This window comes from Schistocerca serialis, chromosome 3, assembly GCF_023864345.2.
Source record: "Schistocerca serialis cubense isolate TAMUIC-IGC-003099 chromosome 3, iqSchSeri2.2, whole genome shotgun sequence".
NCBI lineage: Eukaryota > Metazoa > Arthropoda > Insecta > Orthoptera > Acrididae > Schistocerca > Schistocerca serialis.
The window spans coordinates 33,187,206-33,212,265 of record NC_064640.1 but is presented as its reverse complement, the minus strand read 5'-3'; the positions used below and the strand labels follow the sequence as shown (position 1 = coordinate 33,212,265).

Here is a 25,060-nt window from a genome sequence, read left to right as displayed (position 1 = left end):
TTCCTGGCAGATTAAAACTATAGCATTAATGTGCCAGGAAGTTTCAAACTGAGTTATAGTGGGGGGGGGGGGGGCCTTCCTCACATGACCCGTGTATATGTTTCGTGTTTTCGTAATATTGCTGGTCTCTTCATTTACAGCTCCTAACCCAAATGAAATCAAAACAGATTTCTGGAGCCATCAAATGAATTAATATACATTCTCATAACCATCAAAGACCAAAATAAGTTAGTAGTTTCAATTTCCTGATTTTTTATTACTTCCCCATTATTAGCAATCAACCATTAATGACTTAATGAAGCTAATTCTGTCTATTTTGCAGAGAAATCTGCTTCTATTATTTTTTTCCCACTGAGGCAGTTAGTTTTCTGGGACGAATGACATTATACCATAATAAAGAACCAAACATGAGAATACAGTACTGGACCAAGAAAATTAGTATCACGAAAACCACATGAAAAGCTGAATATCATGTGCTTCATAGTGCATCTGGACATAGAAATGTGCAATTACAGCGGAATGAAGCAGTTTAGTATGGTTTATGAAATTCCGATGCTGCTGGAGTAGTCTCTGGTGTCCTGTTCCTTTTATGACACTGAAAGATCTCTTAATGATATATACGTGTGAACATACGTAAACATTTACTTGAAGCTGACTGAGTAGGCTAATTTGGTCAGTAGTTTTGAACTAAATATTTTGTTTCAAATATGACAGCTGTAGCAGAATTTTACGAATCTGCTTTCTGTGAAAGTGTTTTTCGACCACAAGCCACTTGTCTAGTAATTCCTCTAGGCCTGAAGTTATTTCTTAATTTGTGTTTACGTCTTAAATCTATAGAATGCCATTCTATGCTAAATTGTAGACTGGCAGCATACCATGTTTTATCGTTTTAACTCCCCAAATGGCTTTATTCCTAGAGTAGAATATAAACTGTCACTTGTACAGTTTCTTTGCCTCACAGACAACCTTGTTAATTTTTTACACATTTTGAAATAGTCATGAAATTTATTGTCCTTTATTCCGGTGTAAGATACACAAGAAACTGTTTCATACTGTTTTTTTTTTTTGCAAGAAATATGTATTCCATAGTACTAGCTTTTTGCAGTGCTGCGTAGATGTAAACCTGTTGGAAATGTTACATAACAATATTCCAGAGTACGAATTAGAAAAAAATAAAAATCTGTCAAAGTCACCCCATAGCAAAATGTAATGGTACTTCGAGCTGTGGAGTCTAATTTTGAAATCATATTTTGCCAAGAACTGCTTCCTTATTTGCATCCTTTATCTGGGTGGGATATGATACAACAATTACTATAAGCAAAACTCTGTATGACCTCTCAACATGGCGCAGGGCTACACATGGTCACGTGATGTCCAACCACGCCCGAAATTCCAACAGAAAAGGGACGAAAAGTATGAGCAGAGCAAGCACCAAATATGGGCCGCCAAAGTCATCGTAGATGCGCATGCGCAGTATAGCCTGTTGTAGGGCGCTGTCTGGTAACTGAACTGCTCAAAAGAACTGTGAGTGCGGAGGGCGCGTGGTATTTTCGTGCTTTCTTCGTTGGCAGTGGTTCCTTTGTGAGTGCGTGGTACTTTAGTTTTTTGCGTCTTTTTTTTCTACTGATTGAACCTACAGTGTTGCGTTTGTGCTGCGAAAATGAGTGCTTTTAAATGCGAAATGTGAGGGAACGAGTATAATTACAGAAAGAATCTCAGTCAGCATGTTTGCAAAAAACCATCAACAGAAGCTTGCTGTTGCCACTGAAGCGCCTGTAGCTTCTTATCAGTGCTACGTGTGAGACAAAATTTTTTCTCTTAAAAGTAATTTGTATCGCCACCAACGAAATATTCATGGTTTTGCAGGAAGTGTACATCGTGCTCATTTGAAAGTAGTTCAAAACGGAGTTGGATAGGTCATTTACAAACTGCTCATGAAATTCAAGTTAATTCCGAAGATTTGCAGTTCTCAAATGAAGATGAGTTTTTACAGTGGAATGAATGCACTGAACACACGATACATTCAAAGTTTATTAAAATGCATGGATCTACTAGCTCTACACATTATTATGGTTGCCGTCGGTCAGATAACTTTATCTCCAAAGGTAAAGGCACAAGACATCTTGAATTAACAGGCAGCAACAAAATGAATGGAAAGTGCCCTGCAGAGATGAAAGTAACTGTACACAAAGGTGGAACATACAAAGTACATTTTGTGTCATCCCACGCTGGTCACAAAGAAGATCTGAGGCACCTGCCACTGAGTCAAAAAGAGCGGGAAACCTTAGCAACAGATATTGCAATGGAACTTCCGTATGACAAAGTTCTAGATAACGTACGGACAAGTTTGCAGGATTCAGAATTGCAAAGAATCCATTTGACTACCAAGCAAGACTTACATAACATTGCAGCAAGCTATAACCTCTCCTACAAGTCGGTCATACATCAAAATGATGCAATCAGTGTCGAAGCTTGGGTAAAAGAAATAAACGAAAGTAAGAACCCGTGTGTGTTATTCTATAAACCACAAGACTTGTCTAGTGAACATCAAGAACTGAGGAGTGAAGATTTCATATTGGTGAAAATGAGTACAGAACAACGCGAAATGTTATCAAAATATGGAGAAGACTGTATCTGTATTGATGGAACCCATGGGCTTAACGGGTATAATTTCGAAGTGACCACTCTGTTAGTACTGGATGATCTCAGGCAAGGATTCCCATGTGCTTTTTTAATTTGTAACGGGAATAACATCAATGTTTTAAGTATATTTTTACAGTACGTAAAATCACAGGTTGGACCAATTTGCGCCAATGTATTCATGTCTGATTTGGCAGAGTCATACAGTAATGCATGGAACAGGACAATGGGTGCTCCTAAGATGAGGGTCTATTGTACCTGGCATGTGGACAGAGCATGGAAAACTAATATCAAGCGGAAAATTGCAGATCTGGATAAAAGAAATGAGGTGTACTGGGTCATTAAATCAGTGTCAATGTTGAGAAATGTAAGTATGTTTCAGGAATCACTGCAAAAAGCACTGCAGAAGCTCAGTAGTGACCCTGACACATCAGAATTTGCTTCATACTTCAAGACGCACTATGAGGGAAATGTGAAGTGTTGGGCCTACTGTCACAGAATGTATGCTGGTCTCAATACCAACATGCATGTGGAGAGTATGCATAGGACGTTAAAGGAGATACATGGTAATGCAAGGCAGAAAAACCACTGGACAAAGGCATATCTACACTAATGTCCCTAGTTACAGCCAAGATGTTTGACTGGCTTATAGCAAATGTAAAAGGGAAGATTACAAGCAAAGTTCAAGACATTTGTAATAATCACAAAACTAGTTTGTTAATGGACAAGGACCTCATCACTGAGGTAGATGGTTGGGAAGTGCCATCCACATCATCTTCAGAGGTGTACATTGTTCGAGGTAACACAGACATCTGTGGGCACAAATTAAAATGTAGTCATTGCAATGTGTGCATACATCAGTATTACTGTACATGTATGGATTACAGTATTAGATGCAATATACGTAAGCACGTTCACACTGTTTGCCATGATGACAGTGTCGGTGATAATCCGTTGCAAAGTCCAGAGGTACTGGGTACTGAGGACGATGTTGAAGCCACCTGTGAGAGAGAAGCAATATTAGCCGAAGTAAGCACAATATCTGTTTGAAAAACACTGAAACCATTGTTAGAAGGGAGGCAGAAGCTTATTTCAGTGTTTTCTAATATTCTCAGCTGAATGATAGAGGCTGACTGCAGTTAGCTAAAAAAAAACTGTTATCCTTAAAGGCAAATGTAGGAGCTGTTCGAGCCCAAAATGGTTATTTCAGACAAACAGATAAGGGCCACAAGAGAAAGCTTATGCCACAGAGGAGGCTGTTTCCTACCAACAAGAAAACAGCATGTGATATTTCTCTGGCTGTTCCAAATGCTGAAGAAAGCTGTGAAATAGTAAAATCACTTCTGAATGAGGGTATGTATCAGTTTTCAACTTATTGAGTAGTTATGTTTACGTGTTGAACCTTGGTAGAGTAAAATGTAAGTCATGGTTAATATACAAATTTATGTTCAGTACCCGTCAGTTTTGTGTGAATTTATATATGTATATTGATACCCTTCTATTCTATTTTACTGTCTGCAATATATTATAAAATTAATTTACAGGCCTGGACATGAATCACATTGTTGCTGTGCAGCATGGTTATGCCATACCAAATGTGCAACAGAGCACAACAGGTAACACTTCAACAGACCCATTATTCCGAATGTATCTCATGCTGCTCTAATGTTCTCATATCAACTAAAGATGGCAGATTAAGTAATATTTACAATGTTGCAATTCAGTAGCAATGTAGTGTGTTTGGATTCTGATTTAAAAGTTACTGGCAGAGGAGTATATGCTACCTTTTAGACCTATCAATTTTGTCAGAATAATAACACAAAAATTATTTGCAGGGCTTGACACTCACAATGAGGTCCATGTTGTGGTACAACCACACACTATGCCATGGCAGTCAGCTGTTCATCATGGTGCATCAGATGTGTGTAAAATAAATCTAATGGAGATTACATAATCTGAGTATAATGAAATCTGAAGTTATATATGTGTACTGATACCTTTATATTCTATTTTACTATGTCTGCACTATAATATAAAATTTATTTACGGGATTGGACATGAACCACATTGTTGCTGTGCAGTGTGGTTACACCATATCAAATGTGCCTCACAGCACAGGTAACACCTGATGGGACCCATGATATCAAATGTCTGTGGTACTGCTCCAATGACCTTATATTCATCATCAATGACAGATTATGTTATAGTTAGAATGTTGCTATCAAGTAGCAGTGTAGTGTGGCTATATTCTGATTTAAACTTTTCTTACAGTCCAGATTACACCCCCTCAACGGCAGAATGGGAGACGGTCTCAGTTTGCAATATGTGCAACACGAGGAAAAAGAAACTCCATCCCTTGAAGCTGAGTGAGCAGCACATCAGGTATTTAACATTGTGTGTGTGTGTATGTGTGTGTGTGTGTGTGTGTGTGTGTGTGTGTGTGTGTGTGTGTGTGTGTGTGTTTTAATTAAGTAATCCTATTTGTTAAAGTAATAGTGTTTCATCTGATGACTGCCTGTCTCATATGTGAAGATACCCTAATGCAAACTTTCTAATTTACTCACATTAGGCCTACACAGTTTCTAAAGTGGTAGTTGTGGAGCTGGCAGAATAGTAGTTGTAATTATATTCTTTCTAAACTGTAGAACTTCAATGCAGTGTTTGCTTGCAGTCTGGATTATGCCATCTCAGGGACCAGTAAGGGAGCTCCCAAACATTTGGAGCTTGGCACTGATGTCAAGTCAGGCCCCTTAGGCTGCCTCAAGAGCAGAGGACCTGAGATCCCCAACATCTAGAGTTCAGAAGATGAGGACCGGGATCCACTCAGCCCTACCTGGCCGCCAGAAGGAGAGTGGAAAGAACCTTGGAATTCCATCACTTCAGAGGAGGTGATCCGGATCCATTCAGCTTCATCAAGCTTAGTGAATGGCAAGTCAGGTATGTAATGGTATTGCAGTTAATAGGGCACAATATAAAGATGTTTTGATACTGGTTTTCAGTACAGTATGTCATTAACTATTATGTAAATTGTTGTTATTTGAGAGCAATGTGACATATCTGAATTCTGATTAAATGCTTACTTACAGTCCGGACTATGCCATCTTGAGGACTAATGAGGAATGTCCCAAGCATTTGGAGCTCGGCACTGATGACGAGTCAGTCCCCTCAGACTGTCTCGAGAGTGGAGGACTTTATATCCCAAACATCTGGACTTCAGGAGGTCAGGATTGTGATCCACTCAGCCTCATCAGGCCTAGTGAATGGCAAGTCAGGTGTGTAACGGTATTTCAGTTAATAAGGCACAATATAAGTATTTTTTGATACTGGCTTTCAACCCAGTATAACATTAATCGTTATTCACACTTTTGTTATTTGATAGCAAAATGGCATGCCTGAATTCTAATTATATCTTTATTTACAGTCCAGAGTGTGATGCTCTGAAAGCAGATGGGAAGGACTTGAGATGTCTCCACCATTTGGAGTTCAGGATAGCATTCCACCCTGTCCTCTACAGCTGCCTCAGGATCAGATTTGAGAGGAACTGCTATATCTGATACCAGAACTAAAGGCCACTCAGCATCTTCAGGATGACTCGAGTGTGCGGCGGTCAAGGCATCTATAATAAGTAGAATTAGAGACTGAAATGCTGTTGGCATGGCCGGGTCACCACAGTAACGCTTGAAGTAAGTAACAATAATTCATGTAGTAATACGCCAGATGACAGTGCTTTTATCAAATTCCTGTAATTTCCTCTATAAAACACAAAAAGTCATAACAAGTAAACATTTGTTAAACTGATACATTCCACATAATTATAGCATCATATTCATGATCTGTGGAACAAATATTAATATAATATATAATCTGATCCGATGTGAATTTTATTTGCAGGTCCTGTCATCAAGAACTGGATTTCTACATCATCAGTAACACCCAGAGAAATACTACATGCTGATTTCTTCTTGGTAGAAAACAGCCTCCTCTGTGGCATAAGCTTTCTTTTATGGCTCTTATCTGTTTGTCTGAAATAACCATTTTGGGCTCGAACAGCTCCTACATTTGCCTTTAAGGATAACACAGTTTTTTTAGCTTACTGCAGTTCAGCCTCTATCATTCAGCTGAGAATATTGGAAAACACTGAAATAAGCTTCTGCCTCCCTTCTAACAATGATTTCAGTGTTTTTCAAACAGATATTGTGGTTACTTCGGCTAATATTGCTTCTCTCTCACTAGTGGCTTCACCATCATCATCAGTACCCAGTACCTCTCTACTTTGCAAGGGATTTTCACCGACACTGTCATCATGGCAAACAGTGTGAATGTGCTTACATATATTGAATCTAATACAGTAATCCATACATGTACAGTAATACTTATGTATGCACACATTGCAATCACTACATTTTAATTTGTGCTCACAGATGTCTGTGTTATCTTTAACAATGTACACCTCTGAAGATGATGTGGATGGCACTTCCCAACCATCTACCTCAGTGATGAGGTCCTTGTCCATTAACAAACTAGTTTTGTGATTATTACAAATGTCTTGAACTTTGCTTGTAATCTTCCCTTTTACATTTGCTATAAGCCAGTCAAACATCTTGGCTGTAACTAGGGACATTAGTGTAGATATGCCTTTGTCCAGTGGTTTTTCTGCCTTGCATTACCATGTATCTCCTTTAACGTCCTATGCATACTCTCCACATGCATGTTGGTATTGAGACCAGCATACATTCTGTGACAGTAGGCCCAGCACTCCACATTTCCCTCATAGTGTGTCTTGAAGTATGAAGCAAATTCTGATGTGTCAGGGTCACTACTGAGCTTCTGCAGTGCTTTTTGCAGTGATTCCTGAAACATACTTACATTTCTCAACATTGACACTGATTTAATGACCCAGTACACCTCATTTCTTTTATCCAGATCTGCAATTTTCCGCTTGATATTAGTTTTCCATGCTCTGTCCACATGCCAGGTACAATAGACCCTCATCTTAGGAGCACCCATTGTCCTGTTCCATGCATTACTGTATGACTCTGCCAAATCAGACATGAATACATTGGCGCAAATTGGTCCAACCTGTGATTTTACGTACTGTAAAAATATACTTAAAACATTGATGTTATTCCCGTTACAAATTAAAAAAGCACATGGGAATCCTTGCCTGAGATCATCCAGTACTAACAGAGTGGTCACTTCGAAATTATACCCGTTAAGCCCATGGGTTCCATCAATACAGATACAGTCTTCTCCATATTTTGATAACATTTCGCGTTGTTCTGTACTCATTTTCACCAATATGAAATCTTCACTCCTCAGTTCTTGATGTTCACTAGACAAGTCTTGTGGTTTATAGAATAACACACACGGGTTCTTACTTTCGTTTATTTCTTTTACCCAAGCTTCGACACTGATTGCATCATTTTGATGTATGACCGACTTGTAGGAGAGGTTATAGCTTGCTGCAATGTTATGTAAGTCTTGCTTGGTAGTCAAATGGATTCTTTGCAATTCTGAATCCTGCAAACTTGTCCGTACGTTATCTAGAACTTTGTCATACGGAAGTTCCATTGCAATATCTGTTGCTAAGGTTTCCCGCTCTTTTTGACTCAGTGGCAGGTGCCTCAGATCTTCTTTGTGACCAGCGTGGGATGACACAAAATGTACTTTGTATGTTCCACCTTTGTGTACAGTTACTTTCATCTCTGCAGGGCACTTTCCATTCATTTTGTTGCTGCCTGTTAATTCAAGATGTCTTGTGCCTTTACCTTTAGAGATAAAGTTATCTGACCGACGGCAACCATAATAATGTGTAGAGCTGGTAGACCCATGCGTTTTAATAAACTTTGAATGTGTCATGCGTTCAGTGTCTTCATTCCACTGTAAAAACTCATCTTCATTTGAGAACTGCAAATCTTCGGAATTAACTTGAATTTCATGAGCAGTTTGTAAATGATCTATTCAATTCCGTTTTGAACTACTTTCAAACGGGCACGATGTACACTTCCTGCAAAACCATGAATATTTCGTTGGTGGCGATACAAATTACTTTTAAGAGAAAAAAATTTTGTCTCACACGTAGCACTGATAAGAAGCTATAGGCGCTTTAGTGGCAACAGCAAGCTCCTGTTGATGGTTTTTTGCAAACATGCTGACTGAGATTCTTTCTGTAATTATACTCGTTCCCACACACTTTGCATTTAAAAGCACTTGTTTGATTTACCACCATTAATTGCTGGTTTAATTCAAATACACGGAGAAAATAATTGTAGACATATGTGTAAGTGGTACTCTGAGATGAACAGATGGGAATTTGTGTCTGTCTTTCTGACAATTTCAACTCAGATGGTGGTAACATCATCATTGTGCAAGATTTCTTGTAGCATAATTCACACAATGAATGTGTCCTCTGAAACATTTTGATGTAATATAACACAGCTTTTTGAAATAGTTTGGTATTTGCCCTATCACTGCAGAAGTTGTGTTCTAATGCATGACTATTGACATAAACATAAGAATGTCCCAATTGGACACTGCTGATAGATTCTCAGGATGTTTTCCATATGCTTACTATTCCTCTTGTGACCTACACAAGCATGTTTTTAAATGTTTGAAAAAAATATAAAAATTGCTGGAGATGAAGACAAGTAGGTACTTTCAACTCTTTAAGATTTATGTCTGTTATTTATAGTAATGTAAGACTGTTCATTCACTGTCATCATGGTTGAAGCAGGATTTCTTAAGTGCCCAATGTAATTATACTTTTTGTATGTCCACTTGTAATATGTTTCTGTAATGCTTTATTATTCATGGCATTTCATTTTGTACTAATATATCTGCAATTAAATGATTGGTTGTATATTGTCAGAGCACTCAGTAAACTTTTATTTTATACAAGGTACAATGTATGTATCATGTTATAATTTCATTGTACTGTTGGTACTGTATGTATGGAATTATTTCATAAAGTTCTAAATTGTGCAACTTTTAAATGTTAATATGGTGTACTATCCAAATAAACAGTTGAAATTGTGGCATGTAGTATAGCACAGATTGTGTATTCAAATATAGTTATCTGAATATTCAAATATAGTTTGCTACATCATTTGTATGACCAGTGAGAGAATTTTCACATTTGCAAAGTGAAAGGAATTCATTTTTGACCTTTCCAATTTATTTAATGAATAACTGTTGACATTACTGCACTCTCAAAGATAATGGTATCCCCTTGGAACATCAGATTTTGAGTCCCAGGCTAAATGCAGCTTGTTCCCCACATTTGGTTTACTCTGTTGTGTTAGTAATTTGTAGAAAGTTAATGATTCAACAAAATTATATCACTGAACAATTTTCATTTTCATTATTGCATTGCATGTCCTACATAAATAAATCACTGTGCTGTGGTGTCAATAAAATCTAGCCATCCTAAATATGTTATGTAACGTAAATGTGTTACGTAACATAAATGTACTGAAGGTGAAAACAAACTGAGCCTCTGAAGCAAACATCACAGGTGGTTTACAATTTTATCCCCAACACCTCACTCCATATCTCTCTACATTTAACAGAAAATCAGGCCCTAGGCTGTGAGTAAGAATTCTTCACTATCATATCAATCAATAAAGGTCTTCCTGGAAGGTCTTGGAGAGAGCCACTGGTTTGTTTGGAAAGAATAAGGGTCTTCCTGGAAGGTCTTGGAGAGAGCCACTGGTTTGTTTGGAAAGATATGGAAAGAGGTAGTAGATTATAAAAGTTTGATGACTGGCTCAATTGGCAAGAGAGCTACTCTACAAAAACTGGTGTGGTATCTGGATTCAGGTTCAGGCTGGTTCACAAATTTCATGTTTCATTAATAAGACACCATTAATCTCATTATCTTCCAGTTCCTTGGAATATATTTCTGATCAGTTTCTTGGTTTTTTCAATGAAATCAAAGTGCTGCCACCATGTGCCACAGTACTGCTGCTTGCTTGAGTTGAGAACTGGTAACACCTAATATCATGCCAAACACATGCCGTATTGAAAAATTTGGATATTTTAATAACATGGGACATTGAGCCAGAATGGAGTCTGGTCCCTTTTTTCTCGCCAGGGTATATCACCTGTACAAGAATCTTTTCTATGTTCTGTGTGTTTACACATAATGCCTGGGGTTCTTGTTAAGATCTCTATGTCCAATAGCCAAGATGGTAACTGCATAAAGATGCAATTAATGAAACTTGTACTTCTGTGCAGAACACTTTTAAAATAAAAATAATAGGTCTCACACTACAGATAATTGATAATATTTGAAGTCTCATGGTGATATGCAAAACTGGATGATTGACTGATCTGGCCTTGTAACACTAACCAAAACGGCCTTGCTGTGCTGGTATTCCAAACAGCTGAAAGCAAGAGGAAACTACAGCCGTAATTTTTCCCGAGGGCAGCAGCTTTACTGTATGATTAAATGATGATGGCGTCCTCTTGGGTAAAATATTTCGGAGGTAAAGTAGTCCCCCCATTCGGATCTCGAGGCGGGTTCTACTCAGGAGGACGTCGTTATCAGGAGAAAGAAAACTGGTGTTCTACGGATCGGAGCGTGGGATGTCAGATCCCTTAATTGGGCAGGTAGGTTAGAAAATTTAAAAAGGGAAATGGATTGGTTAAAGTTAGATACAGTGGGAATTAGTGAAGTTCGGTGGCAGGAGCAACAAGACTTTTGGCCAGGTGAATACAGGGTTACAAATACAAAATCAAATAGGGGTAATGCAGGAGTAGGTTTAATAATGAATAAAAAAATAGGAGTGGGGGTAAGCTACTACAAACAGCATAGTGAACGCATTACTGTGGCCAAGATAGACACGAAGCCCACGCCTACTAAAGTAGTACAAGTTTATATGCCAACTAGCTCTGCAGATGATGAAGAAATTGATGAAATGTATTATGAGATAAAACAAATTATTCAGGTAGTGAAGGGAGACGAGAATTTAATAGTCATCGGTGACTGGAATTTGACAGTAGGAAAAGGAAGAGAAGGAAACATAGTAGGTGAATATGGATTGGGGCTAAGAAATGAAAGAGGAAGCTGCCTGGTAGAGTTTTGCACAGAGCATAACTTAATCAAGCTAATACTTGTTTCAAGAATCATGAAAGAAGGTTGTATACATGGAAGAACCCTGGAGATACTAAAAGGTTTCAGATAGATTATATAATGGTAGGACAGAGATTTAGGAACCAGGTTTTAAATTGTAAGACATTTCCAGGGGCAGATGTGGACTCTGACCACAATCTACTGATTATGAACTGTAGATTAAAACTGAAGAAACTGCAAAAAGGTGGGAATTTAAGGAGATGGGACTTGGATAAACTGAAAGAACCAGAGGTTGTACAGAGTTTCAGGGAGAGCATAAGGGAACAATTGACAGGAATGGGTGAAAGAAATACAGTAGAAGAAGAATGGGTAGCTTTGAGGAATGAAATAGTGAAGGTAGGAGAGGACCTAGTAGATAAAAAGATGAGGGCTATTAGAAATCCTTGGGTAACAGAAGAGATATTTAATTTAATTGATGAAAGGAGAAAATATAAAAAATGCAGTAAATGAAGAAGGCAAAAAGGAATACAAACGTCTCAAAAATGAGATCGACAGGAAGTGCAAAATGGCTAAGCAGGGATGGCTAGAGGACAAATGTAAGGATGTAGAGGCTTATCTCACTAGGGGTAAGATAGATTCTGCCTACAGGAAAATTAAAGAGACCTTTGGAGAAAAGAGAACCACTTGCATGAATATCAAGAGCTCAGACGGAAACCCAGTTCTAAGCAAAGAAGGGAAAGCAGATAGGTGGAGGGAGTATATAGAGAGTCTGTACAGGGGTGATGTTCTTGAGGACAATATCATGGAAATGGACGAGGATGTGGATGAAGATGAAATGGGAGACACGATACTGTGTGAAGAGTTTGACAGAGCACTGAAAGACCTAAGTCGAAACAAGGCCCTGGCAGTAGACAACATTCCATTAGAACTACAGACAGCCTTGAGAGGTCCAGTACTGACAAAAAACTACCATCTGGTGAGCAAGATGTATGAGACAGGCGAAATACCCTCAGACTTCAAGAAGAATATAATAATTCCAATCCCAAAGAAAGAAGGTGTTGACAGATGTGAAAATTACTGAACTATCAGTCTAATAAGTCACAGCTGCAAAATACTAACACGAATTCTTTAGAGACGAATGAAAAAACTGGTAGAAGCCGACCCTGGGGAAGATCAGTTTGGATTCCATAGAGATGTTGGAACACGTGAGGCAATACTGACCCTACGACTTATCTTAGAAGAAAGATTAAGGAAAGGCAAACCTACGTTTCTAGCATTTGTAGACTTAGAGAAAGCTTTTGACAATGTTGACTGGAGTACGCTCTTTCAAATTCTGAAGGTGGCAGGGGTAAAATACAGGGAGCGAAAGGCTATTTACAACTTGTACAGAAACCAGATGGCAGTTATAAGAGTCGAGGGACATTAAAGGGAAGCAGTGGTTGAGAAGGGAGTGAGACAGGGTTGTAGCCTCTCCCTGATGCTATTTAATCCGTACATTGAGCAAGCAGTAAAGGAAACAAAAGAAAAGTTCGGAGTTGGTATTAAAATCCGTGGAGAAGAAATAAAAACGTTGAGGCTCGCCAATGACATTGTAATTCTGTCAGAAACAGCAAAGGACTTGGAAGAGCAGTTGAACGGAATGGACAGTGTCTTGAAAGGAGGGTATAAGATGAACATCAACAAAAGCAAAACAAGGATAATGGAATGTAGTCGAATTAAGTCGGGTAATGCTGAGGGAATTAGATTAGGAAATGAGACACTGAAAGTAGTAAAGGAGTTTTGCTGTTTGGGGAGCAAAATAACTGATGATGGTTGAAGTAGAGAGGATATAAAATGTAGACTGGCAATGGCAAGGAAAGCATTTCTGAAGAAGAGAAATTTGTTAACATCGAGTATTGATTTAAGTGTTAGGAAGTCGTTTCTGAAAGTATTTGTATGGAGTGTAGCCATGTATGGAAGTGAAACGTGGACGATAAATAGTTTAGACAAGAAGAGAATAGAATCTTTCAAAATGTGGTGCTACAGAAGACTGCTGAAGATTAGATGGGTAGATCACATAACTAATGAGGAAGTATTGAATAGGATTGGGGAAAAGAGAAGTTTGTGGCACAACTTGACCAGAAGAAGGGATCGGTTGGTAGGACATGTTCTGAGGCATCAAGGGATCACCAATTTAGTACTGGAGGGCAGCGTGGAGGGTAAAAATCGTAGAGGGAGACCAAGAGATGACTACACTAAGCAGATTCAGAAGGATGTAGGCTGCAGTAGGTACTGGGAGATGAAGAAGCTTGCACAGGATAGAGTAGCATGGAGAGCTGCATCAAACCAGTCTCAGGACTGAAGACCACAACAACAACAACATCCTACATCATTACAAAATGTCATATTCGTAATCTATGGAACAAGTTTTTATGTATGTAAGTATAATAGAGATGGTATAGTAATACTATTTTACAAAATAAAACAGTAATATGTAATACTTATGTATGGTTAGTTTTCACCCACCCTAACACGTGGTTGGGGGATTTGGATAAAAAAAAAAAGTTCAGAGAAACGAAATTTAAACAACAACATTGAGTCATTAGATAAACTCTTGTTAAAAAGGGGAAAATAATTAAAAATATAATAGAATGATTTTGCTGCTTAGTAAATGTGAAACATATTTGGCCAACCCCAGCCACCCTCTGAACACACCAAAATCTCCCATGAAAGAAAATGACAGAGGGTCTTTAAGACAAACTTAATGAGATAATCAGACACAAACAAGAGTAGTGTCACTGAGTAATCACCAGACTAAAGTGGATTATCCACCACCTTTAGAAAATCACTAAAGCAATTCTGTTAATCATTTAAAAAGTTATAAAACAACAATCAAAATTTAGTAACAAATATTTGCAAAAGTTGACGTGTTGAAGGAAGTCATAAATTCTACTTAATCTCTCTAATTATTTTCCTCACATGAGTGTGTGCATAGACAGCCTACTGCTCCTGGTTATGGAATGGCAGATATCATTCCTCCAAGTCAGTAGACGTTTCTTTGCTAATCCAAGTTCGTGGGGATGAATGTGTGAGTAGCTTTGTGGAACATGGAAACAATGAAATGCTTTCATAATGCTGAAAGACAGCCAACTGGCTGGATACTGCCCAGTTAGCCTTTTGGGCATTCCCTCTGTCAGGTCTACTTTATCTTATGTGTGGGTTCAGTTGGGGCAGAAGTCACATACACAAAGGTTGTTAGCCACTTCCTAATGTGCAGTTTCTGTCAGGATGAGCAAGCAGGGTGAGAATAGATCTATGGTAGTAGTGCTGAAGCAGGTAGCATACATTGCATACGATAGAATGATATCTTCAGTCTGTGTGAGACCCTCATTTTCTCAAACCCTCAGCCAGGTGCCACTCCACTCAAACTACACTGTATGCATAAAAATCTTCTAGCAGGAGAATTATCTGTGAGGGTCTCACTGTCAAGGATCATGTGGTGGAAGACACTGCGACATTAAATAGGCATGAACCTTGACAGCAACTGCCTATGCTGATGTGATTAAGGATGCAGTAAAGGCTGATACGTGTCATTGACAAAAACAGTCAGCCCACATTTTGCTCTGTGATTGGTAATGTTTTCTCTTCAGTGGAGGCTATTGTCTCCCATCACAGGAGTGTCAATGGGTTCAAAAATGTTTCTTGCAAACAGAGACACAATGGTCTTTCCAGCACAATGAGCTTCATTTCCTCTATGTGAATGCTGTAACCCATTACATGGGTGCAATTTTATCTACTTTGTTTCTTCTACCCTCCTATTGTGACAGTGGGCAACTGATCAGTGGGGTAGGACAAGCAGGACTTGCAGACACGGATGTGGAAGCATTGGTGTTGTGTGGTTTGAGGAGTATTTGGCTTTTGGGTAGCAAGCCTACCACTAGAATTTGACGTTGAAACATTTTCTTCCATAGTCTTCCAGTTGCCATGACCACTACTCTTATGTCCTTATGACAAGATCACCTGCAGGTGCAGAATTTTGATCGTTTTTTGTGAGTTGGCTAGTGCATATGTTTCTGTTGATAATGTAGGCAGTGGGGAGCTGGCGTGGTAATTACGATGATAAATAAACACTCGCACTCTCAGCAATTGCTATGAATACTTTTATTCTCGGAGCATATACACAATGGATGTAGCATAGACCGCGAACTAAGAAGAATTGATCTGGCAAAGATACAGTTCCTCTCGCTGCAAGTACAGGGCAGTGATATTATTGGGGGGTAGAGTTGGTGGTTCTAAATCCCCACACTGTCTTCACCACTGTAACAGCACAGGCCACAAATGCTGTGATTTGGTGGACTACAATTACTCTCTGAATCCATTGAATGTGATTCCTTTCATTATTTTTACTTATTACATTCTTTCTCTGCTTGGAAAATAGGGTAATCATTTCTCCAATCTGAGAGTTATCTGAAGTAGTCGATGTACACCAATGGGGTACATGCTGCCTGCTTCATGTGTGCCTCAACATATTTGCTGTAAGATGTCTTACCCTTGTAGGTCATTACCATAAGATCCAACTAGTGATATTTAAAACATCACATGGTACTGGTGATGAATGCCCTAACCACTGGACACATTACTACCTGTGTTTACATACTGTGGTAGAATGCTAAATCATAATAAATGTAACAGTTTTCCAGGTCTTTGTTGTTCCTACTAGTGACTTGTTCTGCATCCATGATCCATTGATAAGCTGCTTCATATTTTAAAATCATGTCCGTGAGGTCTCTACATGTTACCCTTTCTACTATTTGGAGAATAGAAGCCAGCCTCACTGTTTCCTTTTCTATAAGTAGTATGTCATTAAACAGGCCCATTATTAACTTATATTGTCAAAATTCAAACAACGGAAACTCCAGGTAAGAATATTAACAATGTAGGAAAAGACACATTGCTACTTACCATAAAGTTTACATGTTAAGTTGCAGACAGACACAATTAAAAGACACTTAAACATAAACTTTCAGCCAAAGCCTTCATCAGAAAAAGAAAAACACATCATTCATTCACACAAACAAGCACACCTCACGCACACATGACTGCCACCTCCAGCAGCTCGACCAAAATGGGGGAGTTGGGGAAACCTTCTCAGAAGATCCCTCCCTTCTCCCATCATCAAAACGATATCATTAGATGCTTGAACCCTGATAGTTTCATCACAGCTTTCAGGACAGTTATTTAAGAACTCTGACTCATTATGACTCTTTTTCATGGAACTGAGGTACTTAATGGCTCAGGAGGACTTTTCAATATCTGCCGTTATCCATTTGTTTTGTGAGACTTTGATATGATGTAGGTACCTCTGGAAATGTCTTTTCAAAATTCAATTTAAAAATGTTGAGAATTTAGAGATTTTCACATTTACACCAGTTTCTCCATATAATTCATCTCAACTTTGGTTTGCTTGTTATTTTGAAATATCTTCTATTTTTATTTCTGATAGATGTCTTTTGCAAGCTTGCAGTTTCGGGATTTTCCCATGGCAGATTTTACTGTTGTTGTTTGCCAGAAATGGTCTGACAGCCAAAGATATTTTTCAGCTACATCACACTTTTCCCTGTCCATGTTTGTGGCCACATTGTCAATCACCAATGGAGCCACTGCAGTAATATTTATTACACTATTGACCAACAGGGACATGCCGAAACTCTGAAGAATATTGATGAGGGTTCTACTTGTTTTGTTTTCATATTTATGTTTATGTCTCCACAGAGAGGTTTGTTTACTTTTCTGTCTGAGACTTTTAGAACTTCTGTTAATTTATTGAAAAAAGTTCCCACACTACTACTAGGAATTTGATACACAAACAATATGATTAATTTTTTATTTGTATCAAGCCCTGTTAATTCAGTAGCTGATATTTCAAAGTGTTAGTCTTCACTTATTGTAGCAAGGACACACCTTGATTTGAGCCACATTCCTTCTCTTGTATAAATGCACAATCCTCAATCCTTTTGAAGTAGCCCTGCAGTAAGGGTCTGTCCTTTTATACAATGCTAATAATACATGTTGGATTTCTGTGTTTTTACACCGGTGCTCAGTGACAGAAACTACTGTGCAGTACAAAGACTGGATCTCAACTTCAGACTGTTGTATTTTATGTTTTATTGATTGTATGACTTGATGAAGAGTTGTTAAGTATCTGGAATGTCCCATGATACTATTTCTGATGGGTTCTTGTTTTCTTATGACATGTAAAAATATCCATATTGTAAACGATTTTATCAGATTTTTTTATCTGTTTCAGATACTCTTTAGTTGGGGGAATCTGTTATCTGGATTTATCATAAAAAGAATCTACTTCTCCTATGTATGACAGCAAATATTTCACCATGCTTGGTCAAAGGTACACCCCATATAATACGATGAATCTACTGTACCAATCTTCTCTTCCTCTTCCTGCTTAGGACTAGGCCACATCTAGTGACACACCATCTATTGATGGTACCAACTGGCATGACAGCAACATGTGTGAACTTGACTGCCATCAGTGCCTTCTGTAACCCCACATTAATCTGCCTCAAAGCTCCATATAGGTGTGGCCAATCAGGGCACTGGAACAGCTCATCAAAGTGTGCATTTATGCCATGAGTCAGGGAAAGTGTCTTGTCCAGGTCACCACCTATGTCTTATCCCCCATTCCTGTCCCAACTGTTTCTCATCCCTACCCACCGTCACCACATGGTCATCTTTTGAGACATCCTTAGCTAAAGACCCCAAGTCCTCCATCACTTGACATAGCCCTGAATTTAGTTTGAATATACTCGTGACCTTGTATGCTACCCTAATTTTTTCTGTAACTGAGGCCTACATCTTGCCCTTGACTACTACCTAGCAGCACCACATTTTTTCTTCCCAACTCCTTGTATACTCCTAGGCTTCCTGACATTGGTTGAAAGGTGTTGTACATTTCCTGCTCCTAGTCCTACCTGAGGCTATTCTCCACTTGAGTCTGGCAGTAGTAGATACCTGTTTTTGGCGTTGATAATAAAACTATCAGATCACATTCTCTTTCTTCCTACCAGCTGCCAGTTCCCAACCGCTGTCCTCCCCTTTTACCTCTCTTGATCCTGATCAATTCCTCACTGCTTCCTTTTCTGTTCTTCAGACAAAATGTTCCAACTGCATACTCTGCGTTTCCAGGAGTGAGCCTCTTCTGTTTTCCCGATGCTCTCCCCACTGCATCCCCCCCACCACCCATCCAACCCCAGTGAGAATATTTTCTACAAGACTGGCAACAAATCACCGTACTCACTATTCTATAACAGCTCATGTATTTCTCACTCGTGATTGAATTCGATAGAAGAATTAAGTTCAACAGTAAATAATGTTTCAAATTTGTCAAGGACGTGATATTGGCTGTAAGTACATAAACACGATGATATATTGTTTTGTCTTGTTGCCGCTGTTTACATACTGATTTAGAGAGACAGAACAATTAATTACTAATTACTTTGGTTTTAGAGAAATCACTTTATAAAGATTGTTTCGATATGTTTTTAAACGTTAGCAACTCAGAAATTGTATGCCTACATCACGTCTGTCTAACCAGTAAACAATACGAACTGCGTTGATAAAAATGAGTTAAAACGTTTAATTACACTTTTCTGTTAAGAACAGACAGAATAGACACTATTGAATCTAACAGCTGCTTTGTTTTAACGAAATTTAAATTATTAAGAAAACTTAAGCAGATATTTTAGTGTCTATGTAACACAAAATTTCGGCCTACGTCGCGAGTATTGGGATTTCTAATAAACGAATTGCTTTTAAGAAAAATGATTACTTAAAACGCTAAATATTCATTTTCGTAACAGGAACGGACACTACAGCGGGTATACAAAATAAGAGCTCCTACTTCTCACGGCACTCCTACACCCACACAACATTTAAGTCACTACAGGTAAACTGAAAGTAGATCAATAAATAGTACGTAATTTTGAAGCCAATTAGTCGTTCCATTGAAGTATTTGGTAATTATAACAATAATTCATAGGTTGCAATACGCCTACTTCGAACTTTACATACAGACGCAAATACTATACCCGTAATAATGAAATACCTCATGTGTCATGTATGGAAAATACGACTGGCTTCATAACGCTTTTGTTATCAATATGATTTTTATATTCTTCATTTCTTTAGGTCCAATGAGTGAAGCTACATTTTATAAACATAAAGATTTTGAGTCAACTTAGGACATTGTAAACAAGTAGGCCTGTCTATTCTTACTAGATTATTGCTTCTATTCCGTAGCAGAATTTTTTGGAAGTTTGAGATACAGAGACTAGAAACAAGACAGTGAAGCTACCGCAAATAGTGCAAGCTGTTTGGTGGATAACGCTTACATTTATGTCTCTACTGGCATATTACAGTATTTTTACTGTGCTGTGTTACCGTTTTGATTTGTTTGTTCTGTGTCTCATAATCTGGAAAGATTTTTTTTTTTTGGATGAATAAAAGAAATAAACTCTGTTGCCGTCTGCGGCATCATAAGCTTTTAATACCTTTATACGTAACATTTCCAAGCACATTATTTGCGAAGTGTAGTGTATTTTATATTAGCCGGCATGGTAGCTCAGCGTGTTCGGTCAGAGAGCCGGTTGGCCTCTGTAATAAAAAACTGAGTTAATGGATCAACAACGAACTTAAACGGATGTCTTACGATGTCCGCCCCGAGCAGATGCAACGAACAGAAGTGAACAAAATGAGTACTTGCTTCGGCGGTACATATACTAAAATTGGAACGATACAGAGAAGATTAGCATGGCCCCTGCGCTAGGATGACACGCAAAATCGTGAAGCGTACCACATTTTATTTTTTTTTAACAGCCGGCACGGTAGCTCAGCGTGTTCGGTCAGAGAGCCGGTTAGCCTCTGTAATAAAAAACTGAGTGGAAGGATCAACAACGAACTTACTTAAACGGATGTCTTACGATGTCCGCCCCGAGCAGATGCAACGAACAGAAGTTTGGTCTGCATTGGCAATAAAGTATGTACGGTTGATCCTGTATTTTGTTTCAAATCCTCAAGATCACCTTCACTATTTTTCAGGGTAAAATATAAATGGATATGATGGACACTAGGCTTTTCTGAGTGTCAGTTGCATGAGAAACAGGAAGTTTTATGTGCAATTATCCGCAGTACAAATCCTTGTGGAGTTGATGCCTACATTAACATGGCTTATAAATACCATTATCCACATAGATTTTAACTCCATAACAAAATGCCTTGGTCTTGGAGCTATCAAGTTACAGGGACTTGAGGTTAAGAGTGTTGCCCCTGAAACCTTTAGTGTCATGACAGACTAGTCTGCACCTTCCCTAACATCTAGTTTAGACTGTGTCAATGTACTTGTGAATTAGTAAAGTCAATGAAAGCTCCATATTTAACACTTTTTATTATAAATAACTAGATGTTTATCATAAATTCAGAAAAGTTTTAATACATAATAGACAAATCGATGAATATTTTGATCGTATTATGTAAATATGTAATACATCAATTATGAGGTGTAGGATGGGGGCAGCAAAGAGCACTAAGTAACTGTCATTTCTTAGTAGATCTAAACTAACAAATAATGAATGTCAATAACATTAAAAATCCTTGATGGAGTACAAACACTTATCAATTAACAGTTGCTTTAATTTTGTCTTAGTATGTTTCCTTTAAACAATTTTATATTATTTGGTAATCTGTTATAAAAATGTCTTCCAGCAGGAAATGGACTATGATATGTTACTCTTTCATTGCTAAATTTTGTGTGTTTATGCTCTCTTTTTTTCTTGTATTATAATTACAGATTTCACTATGCTCCATATTTTCTTTTGGAAACAGTACAGTACTGAGAACATACAATGAATACACTGTTAGTATGTTATACTTAACAAAATATTCTCTACAGGACTGATGCTTACTAATATTACCTATTATCCTAATGGCTCTTTCCTGAGCTCTGAAAGCCCTATCGATATATACCGTTAGTGCCCCATCCCAAATCTCGATACCATATAGCAGGTGAGTGTATAATTCCAAAATAGATTTGTCTTAAAACAGGTTGCACTACTGTGGTAGAAAGGCGTTTTAGCCGGTACGTGTCACAGGAGATTTTTTTTACACACACAGCTGATGTGCTCCTTCCATGTAAGATGTTCATCTACTATAATACCAAGGAATTTATATTTATCAATTATTTCAACTAATAGCTCTGGTTCTGTATCCACTTGTGTTGATTTATAATTTAGCAGAAACTCCATCAGAATTGTCTTGTCCTTATTTAGTGCCAGTTTGTTTTTGGCGAGATTCTGTTTGGGGCTAATGGTCTCTGCATTATTTTGCGCTGCTAACTGTTTTGTAGAGCCCCAACTTATGAAGGAGGCCTCATCAGCATAGTTTACTAGGTTCGAATTTTGTGGAATTATTATATTATTGATGTACACAATAAATGAAAAAGGTCGGATGATGCTTCCCTGAGGGACTCCACAGTTAAGAATTTTGTAAGACAATTTTATTGTTTGTGTATGTCTCCCAGGTGTATAATACAGCTTTGCACATTGTCTCCTGTCAGTAAGGTAGCATCTTAACAAATCTAATGCTGCTACTCTGACTCCAGAAGTTTCTAATTTATGTAGAAGAACAGAATGATTTACAGAGTCAAAAGCCTTGGATAGGTCTTAAATGGTGCCAATAACTTCGTTCCCATCATTAAGTATATTCAATATCACTTTCAAAAATGTAGCTACAGCTGTTATTGTAGACTGGCCCTTTCTGAAATCATGCTGACAGTTTCTTAATACATAGTACTTACAAAAAAATGATTCAAGTTGATCAAGAAGTAGCTTTTCCAACAGCTTACTAAGTACTGATGTCAATGAAATAGGCCTATAATTTTGTATATCTGTAGTTACTCCCTTTTTATGCACTGGTCTTATTTCAGTGACTTTTAACAAGTAAAGAAATGACCCCTGACTGAAAGAGCTGTTTATTAAATGTTGTAGTGGCTTCATTAATTCATTCCTGCATTCCTTCAGGAATTTTGCTGCGATGTCAAATACAGCCACTGGCTGTATTTGCTTTTAAGTTGGAAATAAAGACAGTTTTGTTTAGTTTAATATTTGTACATTCTGTGGATCATAATTGCGCCCTATCACTATGGTGTGGAACAAGTCAGTTTTATACTGGTAACTCTGGCAGCATCCTACAAACCAATGTAAAATTTAGAAAAGTATGATTACACAGCAGATACTTAAGTACATGAGGCATGCAAGGGGGGCCAGTGTGTACAGAAAGATCTGGAATTATTTCTGATTGTAAAAGAACTAATGCTGAGTGAAATAAAAGGCTACAGAATGCAGAGAAGTGTAGCCACACGTGAGTTGTTATAAATAAGTGACATCTTCGCCCTACAACAACTAAATATACGAATAATTACTCGGATATTTTATTCCAAAATAAAATTAATAAAAAGAAGGGAGGGGCAAATAGAAAAATAAAATAACTAACTTCTGAAGCTGTATAAATATTGAAATGCAACCTTAAGTAAAAGAACAAAAACATACCACTTAAGAATAATTATGCCGGTAAGATACCCGTACAACAGTGGCTTCCTAACCACGGTTCTGAGCAGACTGAATGAAAGATTTAAGCTGCAGACGGGAGTGCACAAGTAGTCGCAACAGAACGCAACAGCCGCGAGACGAAGTAAAAAGCTCGCACATACTATGACAACATTCCTGGAGTGTAATTGTCTCGGCCGGATGCATGAGATGCAAATGACAACATAAAAGTAAGTTTTAATGCACGTGCAACCTCTGTCATCTTTGAAATGGGATCAAACTTTATCAACAATTGTTAGAACAAGCCGCGGTACCGACAACAAATCAGACAGTGGAACAAAGCGCACAGATATTCATCTTTATTGGCAGAATGAAAGAAGGAAGGAATAAGTTACGTTTTACACGCGCCACATTCGATATTACAGTAGAGGGATTCGATATACAGAGTGTGAAATGGTGACTAGCTATTGCTATCATTTTTTTCCCTCCCCATACAACAGTAGCATTGTGAGTCATGGATTCTAAGAGTTTGCAAGAACTTTGTTAAAATGCATGTAACCCGGGCTTACCTTTCTTTACATGCTTGAAATGACAGTACGGCCTCTCGCAAAGACCGCTATCGTAAAAGGGACAACTAATCCCTTTAAAACAACCAGTGCATGGTAACATTATGAGTGTAAGGAATTTAACGTGACATGTCACGAAAATAAACTTAAAATCAACATCGTATTACACCACCACTCTTCTCCGTCAACAACAACACATGATACCAAACAAACCTAACTTCTGTGACATCCTGTGTAAAGATGCTACGTTCTTACGATATTGTCAAACGACCTTAACCATAGCGTATATTATTCTATGACTTTAACCATGGTGGTGTGATAAGATACCTCCATGACTTTAACCATAGAGTGGGAATATAGGCATTTCTACTTTATGACTTTAACCGAAGATCTTCCTCGAAAATGGAAACATTCTGTGCATTCTATGAATACCATATCTTTAGTCAGCTGACTAAATGGAAACGTTTCTACAACGTTCACTTCTACATCATTATTCTCGATGGATTATCTGCCTTTTACGGAAATAGTTAAACGATTTAACGGATTAAACTCCTAAAATTGATGTATCGCCTTTTTCGTCAACAGAACGAGTGTCCAAAGGGACAAGGTCCCACTTTCGTTAAGAAAATGACACTGTAAATATGCAGTGAACTTTACTGCAAGCTTTACTGAAGCATTTGATCGGGATTTCTACGATCGATTCCTATTGAAATTTTATTTCTGTGGTGTTTAAGGCCGATGAATCAAGATGGAGTCTTGTTCAGTTGTGTATAGTGATCAAACGAGCATAAGTTTTAAGTTCTGTCAAAAAATTTATTTTTCGGAATTGTAATAGTGAAATAGTGGAACTGAAAGAACGCTACAAGTTTACATTTCATTTAGTTACTCATTTATTCATCCATCACCAACCATTCGCATCCAATCGATGTCATCATGAGTAATGCGATAGAGTTTTTATTGAGTACGATTGACATGTTTAGAAATGTAACTATGTTGTCACACATAACTTAAGTAAACATTGTAAAGAACATACCTAATAAAACAATACAGTTCATACATAAAGATTTATTCACATGATTAGCAGTTAAATATGGAGCTAAATATAGTTAAGTCGCTTACTAAGTTTTACATAATTAAATAACAGAGACCATACACAAAAAAATTCTCTGTGCAGTTAATAATAAAAT

The 25,060-nt window shown here is 37.9% G+C and overlaps 1 long non-coding RNA gene and 1 other non-coding gene across 2 annotated transcripts; one reads left to right on the top strand and one right to left on the bottom strand.

Moving 5' to 3' along the window:
- Positions 1 to 3,451: 3,451 nt before the first annotated feature.
- Positions 3,452 to 24,039, bottom strand: LOC126471522 (uncharacterized). The gene is made up of 2 exons (XR_007586330.1): positions 23,877 to 24,039; positions 3,452 to 3,641 (listed from the first exon to the last, which is right to left on the bottom strand). It is a non-coding gene; the product is annotated as an uncharacterized LOC126471522 (long non-coding RNA).
- Positions 20,464 to 20,570, top strand: LOC126472249 (U6 spliceosomal RNA). Its single transcript, XR_007586377.1, has one exon. It is a non-coding gene; the product is annotated as a U6 spliceosomal RNA (small nuclear RNA).
- Positions 24,040 to 25,060: the final 1,021 nt, after the last annotated feature.